The sequence below is a fragment of the Lactuca sativa genome, chromosome 1 (assembly GCF_002870075.4).
Source record: "Lactuca sativa cultivar Salinas chromosome 1, Lsat_Salinas_v11, whole genome shotgun sequence".
Classification (NCBI taxonomy): Eukaryota; Viridiplantae; Streptophyta; class Magnoliopsida; order Asterales; family Asteraceae; genus Lactuca; species Lactuca sativa.
Window position 1 is genome coordinate 192,778,180 of NC_056623.2, and position 6,081 is coordinate 192,784,260.

A 6,081-nucleotide genomic window follows, 5' to 3' on the forward strand; every position below is an offset into this window, starting at 1 on the left:
TATTCTAATCATTGATATTAAGACAATAATTATTAATTTTTTGTTTGGTAGATGGAACATGAGAAGCAGATAAAAGAAGGACAAGTAAATGTTGAACCACGAACGGATTCCATGACCTTAGTTTTTGGAAAGGAAAATGGTGGATTTTTAAAGGGTGTTGGCACGGGAGTCACTTACAACAGATATTTCAATGTTCCTCGCAGCAAAGGGTCATCTAAGGAAGAAATTAAAGATCTTAAAGTTGCACTGCATAATGGAAAACTTGAGCTTGAGAAAAAAGATGTTGAACTCAAGGCTTTGTCTACAAAGGTTAATGAACAAGATCAAACATTAAAACTAGTTTTGGCTCATCTTAATGCAAAAGGAGCTGACTTTCCAAATCTGTCTCATACAATTGTAAGTAATCTTATTGAAAATAAATGTTGCCAATGTTAGTTCTAAATTGCATTTCTTTTAAACATTTTTCCTGTTTCTTTATATTTTCTAGGGTATTTCAAGTGAGAAGATTGTACAGAGTAATGAAACGTCTCCTGTTTGTCTCAAAACCAATGAACCTTCAGAAACTGTAATACCAGTATGTTATTATCTTATTAAATCATCGTTGATATATATATATATATATATATATATATATATATATATATATATATATATATTTGTTTGATACTGATTTCAGATTTTTCATGTTGGACTTTATATTATGTAGGTTATTCCAAAACCCAACAAAAAACCTGTTCAAACGAAATCTGCAACTGCAGCACCCGATGCAAAATTGATTTCCATGAAATCTGCAACAGTAGTATATACTAACTTTACAGTTTTCAATACTTTTATTTAATATTTTTTATTAAAATATATGTTTAAATATTCTTAAATCTTGATATCAGGAAAATACAAAAACCACCAACAAAACTGTTGAGTCCAAGACTACCACTATCAATCATGACATACCAAAAGTTTCACCAAATAATCCCATTCACTAGGTCAATGTTTTTTTACATGATGAATATACATTTTTGTTTTTTTTTCAGATTATAACATTACTTATCATTGTAGCCAATCAAGTGTAGTCTATCATATCCGTATAAAAGTAACATCGTTGCCCGCGGTACCATTCACTTTTCATCAGAAAGACAATTCATTCATGGAGTTCCTCTACAAGATGATTGCTATAAAGTTTCCATTGATGAAGTGGTTGTAAAAACTGCATTTCTACCCCATCAAACTGGAGAATTCAAATTAGTTGAGGATGCATATAAAATTTTTGTTCCATGGCCAAAATACCTTGTGCAAACCGAGTCAGAGGTTTGTTTCAATATGTCCAATACTTTTTGCATTAAACTTTATTTTCTTCATAAAGTACTATACTAAGTGTATGATGAATTAATTTTATTGGTTTCAATGTTGTTGTTATAGGTACCAGAAATGATATCACATCAAAAATCAACAAAAAGGAAACCAACTTACATATCATCTGATGCCCTTCTGAAGAAGACAAGGAGCAATACAAACAAAAAGAATGCCTAGCTAGTTATGTTTAGGTTTTGGTTTATGATGTGTTTGATTTTTTAACCGTTATATAAATTCTTTAAATTACGCAAATTTTCCTTTCTTTGATATTTTAATTAGGAATGTAATGTATATATGGATTTCGATTTCAATTATTATTAATATAAAATTATGAATTTTGTTTGTGTTTCATATTGTTGTGTTTCATTACTTCAATTTAAAGTATTTTCATGTGTCTAAAATGTATATAAAGTAACAGTAAATAGTAAGTTATAGTGGCTGTAGTATGATTTTTGCCATGTTATATACGTTTTTAATGTCTCTAAAAATATACAATGGTTACTTTACATCAATTTGTAACGTGTGGCTAAATGGTTAACAATAGTCATAATATACAAGAATTATGAGACTACAATTGATTTAAAGTGATGTTTATTAAAAAAAAATTGTCACTAAGTTAAACATTAACAACATGTAAAACAATATATGTGGCAAATAAATACCATAATTGATTGTTGTTGAGACTAAATACTAGGAAACCGTCACATAGATCATTAACTATATGTGTCCATTTACCGAACATGGACATGTTTACCGTAAATTATATGTGTCTAAAATATACCCAATAGTCTTAATACGATACCGAATTGTCCTTAATTTTAACAAAATGTGTGACTTTATAATACTTATGATTTTAATTCACTTGTTCGTTTGTCTCTATACGTTAGGTTTTAGTCACAAACGTTGATTGTTTTTTGTGACTAATAATTAGCAATTTCTCACATATGAAAGTAAAGTACTTGTGGCCATTTAGCAAACATGGTCACACTCACCATAATTAAAAGTTTACAAAAGATACACAATAGTCTTAATAAAATTTAAATTGTGTGACCATATGTAAGAAACCAACTACACTAAAACATCATGAATGTCGCATTTTGGTCATATACAGTCACAACGTTAAATAAATATGTGTGACTAATAACTGTTTAACGCTACAATATTGGATATTTAAGGAACAAAATTTTGTACACATTTGCCACACTTTTATACTACGGCCACATGTTTTCATAGCATACATACACTACATTTTAAAGTGACCATAAGACCCATACGATGACGTCACCTTCCGTACCACTTTCAGTGAAAAAATAAAATGTCATTATACGCATATAGTCACACTTTTTTGGTGTGACTGTAAGTCATTTTTCTTGTAGTGTACTTATGTTCCTTAAACTATACCTATTATAGTTTAACATGTTTGTTTGTTAAGTACATTTATATAACCATTTATATAAATATATAGTAATTATCTTGTCTAGTTTTCAAAATGTAAGGTTAAAACATTATGTTTTGGGTTGTAACCCACAAAACAATAACTAACTAGGATGTACTCCCTTTGTTATGAAAGTTATATTTTAATAAAAGCTTCAAAAATCATGTAGTTTTACAAGTCATAAATTTCTTATGATTTTATAATCTAGATCATGCAAATAATATCTTATTTTTAACATAAAGATGAAAATATGTAAATATTTGTGTGATAAACAAAGTTTTACTTGTATCCCCCCCCCCCCCCCCCCCCCCCCCCGGCGTAAAAACATGAAAAAGCTTGAAAATGTGGGGGTATGAACTCACCTTGAGTGGATTTCTTAATGGATAAAGAGATGAAGATGAAGATTTTGAGCCTAAGTTCTTGTATGGAGTTTGATAAGCTTCCTTGGAGATGGGATTATCCTAAAGATAATAACACGTAATAATGTGTGTAAACATGGTGCTACTAAGATAAAATGCTTACAAACACTAAGGTATTTTGAAAACTCTTACCAAATTTCTAAGAACCACTTGATGAAAAATCAATCTTTGAAGAGCCTTGGTCGATTTTGAGAGAAGAACGAGAGGAGGAAATTTGGAAGAATGACTTTTTTTTGGGCGGGGGGGGGGGGGGGGGGGGGTGGTGGAGTAAGCCCTCTCGGCCGAGATATATATAGAGGGAGGAGATTCCTTCCTAGTTATTTGTTGGTTAATTACACGCCTTAGATGGAGACCTGGGGGTATTTGGATGTTCAACATGGAAGTATGGGGGTTAAAAAGATGTAAAGTTGTTTGTGGTTAATTGTGTGCTTCGCATGGGTGCTTTGTGGATAAAAGGGTGTAAAGTTGTTTGGGGTTAATTGGATGTTTTGCATGGGAATACGATGGGTATTTGCATGACCAACATGGAGGTATTTTGGGTAAAGGAGTGCAAAGGTGATTGGTCTTGTCATGCAATCAAATTCTCGAGCATTGCACCCAACCGAGATCCATAGACCGAGGAGGTGGTTCTAGGTTCTTCGTGCTACCGAGGCTTCGGTCTCTTATGGCCGAGAACTAGGTTCTCGGTTGCAAGGCTTCTAGTCCTAAGGGCTTCTGGGTTTACATTTGACACTTCTAAAGCATATTTGAGATTCCTAATTTCTTAATCAAAGCTTAAACATCTTTATACGAATTGAAATCTATAGAAACTTTGGTCGTTCTCATTAAATTCTCAAAATTTTATTATAACAATGATGTGATGTGGTTTTATACTATCTATAGATACACTTTGTTTAGATCAAAATTTCCTGGTTGTCACAGTGTATGCTTCAAGTAACGAAAAATTCTCTTTACAGCGTGAAGATGAGATTCCTTAGGATTGGCTTCATAACGAGCACACAATATGGTAACAAACATAGTGTCAGGATGACTGGAAGTAAGATAGAGCATTAAGCCTATCATTCCTTGATATAGAGTTGCATTCATATAAATGATAGTTGGATCAATGTCAATAGACGTTGATGAAGACATTGGAGTCTTAGTCGGTTTGTAGTCATAAAAACATACTTCTTCAACATAGCTACAATGTATTTTAGCTTGACAAACAAAAATACCATCAGTTAGTTGTTTAACCTTCAGACCTAAAAATAAAGTTAGTTTACCCATCATGCTGATCTCAAACTTCTTAGCCATGCTCTCAGTGAATTCTAAATTTAGTTTCTCATCAGTGGATCTGAAGATGATATCATCAACATATAATTGAGCAAAAATGATGTGATATCCTAAGTGTTTGATGAACAAGGTGTTGTCAATCTTTCCTCGTTTGTATCCGCTCACAAGAAGATAGCTCGCCAATGTGTCATACCATGCTCTTCTGTTCAACTTTATCAAAACGATATACATTATTTGGAAACTCTTCATTTTCAAACCCTGTATGAGCATTTTCATCATTTTGTTGACGTTGCTCTACTATCTTCTGTTCAACCTCTTGAATATCCTCTGATTCTAACACCGCATAAAAAAAACCTGACGATGAAGAAGATGAATATGACATTTCTAGAGAGATTTGAGAAAAAGGTTTGATGTGGTATCTAAAGGAATGTACAATTGTATTTATAGATAATTATATATATATATATATATATATATATATATATATATATATATATATATATATATATATATATATTAAAATTCTTTGGTCTTAGCTACAGTAAAAATGATGGTTTTTTGTCAACTTTGGTCCATATATTTGCTGAATATCTAAAATTGGTCCCATTCTTTATTGAAATTGTAGATTGGTCCTTACTCTGTTCCTATTGGTTGAACATTTAGACATTTTGATTTTTTTTTCAAAATCTAGCATGTCTACGTGTTATGTTCTTACATACTCAAATTCTTTTTCTTCCACATCTCCTTCACCAATTTCCTCACCCACTAATCTATTTTTCTTCTCTCCACCGCCTCATGTACTACTCATTTATCTCTTCTGATCGATTTCATCGTTTCATCATACAAGGTTATCGCTTCATCACAAAGATCATTCCTCACCACCAGTTGCTTCACTCTCCTTCTACAACATCCCTGCAGTTCATGGGTCTGACAAGGTTACTATTCATGGGTTAGTTAGTCCACCAGGGTCACCGCCTCCTTCAATTGCCCTTCTGTTCTCACTCTTCGTCTCCACCGTTTCTCGCTTCTTCTTCACCACCGATCCAGACCCGTTTTCTACTTCCTCCAGGTATGTTTTCACTTCTTGCGTTCTGACCTCCATCGCCTCCTCTCACTTCCGCTGTCGTGCTTTGGAAATCCAGAGGGTATTCTTATCGGCCTCCTCTATCCTTCATTCACACCCATCTCAACCACCCACAGTAGTTGGTTAGTCGAGGATGTAGTGAAGCTGAGGAGATGGCCCTGTCTGTAACACCGATGGCCATGTTGCCACCGCTCCCCTCTTCTACAATTCCTTATCGGCCCATTTGATTCAGAAAGAATGAAGGAGAGGTTTTATTTAACTTTTTTTTAGGTGATCGCCTCAAATTGAGTAATTTTGTTCTTCAAGATTGTGTGCATTTTCAACGACTGGAAAAGAACACCCAAGATGAGAGACTGGACATTGTCAACCAATGAGGTACCCTCGCTGCTCTCTCTGTAGCTTCATGTTCCTGCTATTTCCCTTAATTGCACCCTATAGGTATGATTTGATTGTTTCTAATGCTATCTATCTTCCAAACTCGATTTTTCTTTATGTAACGTCTTCCACAGATCCTCCAATTT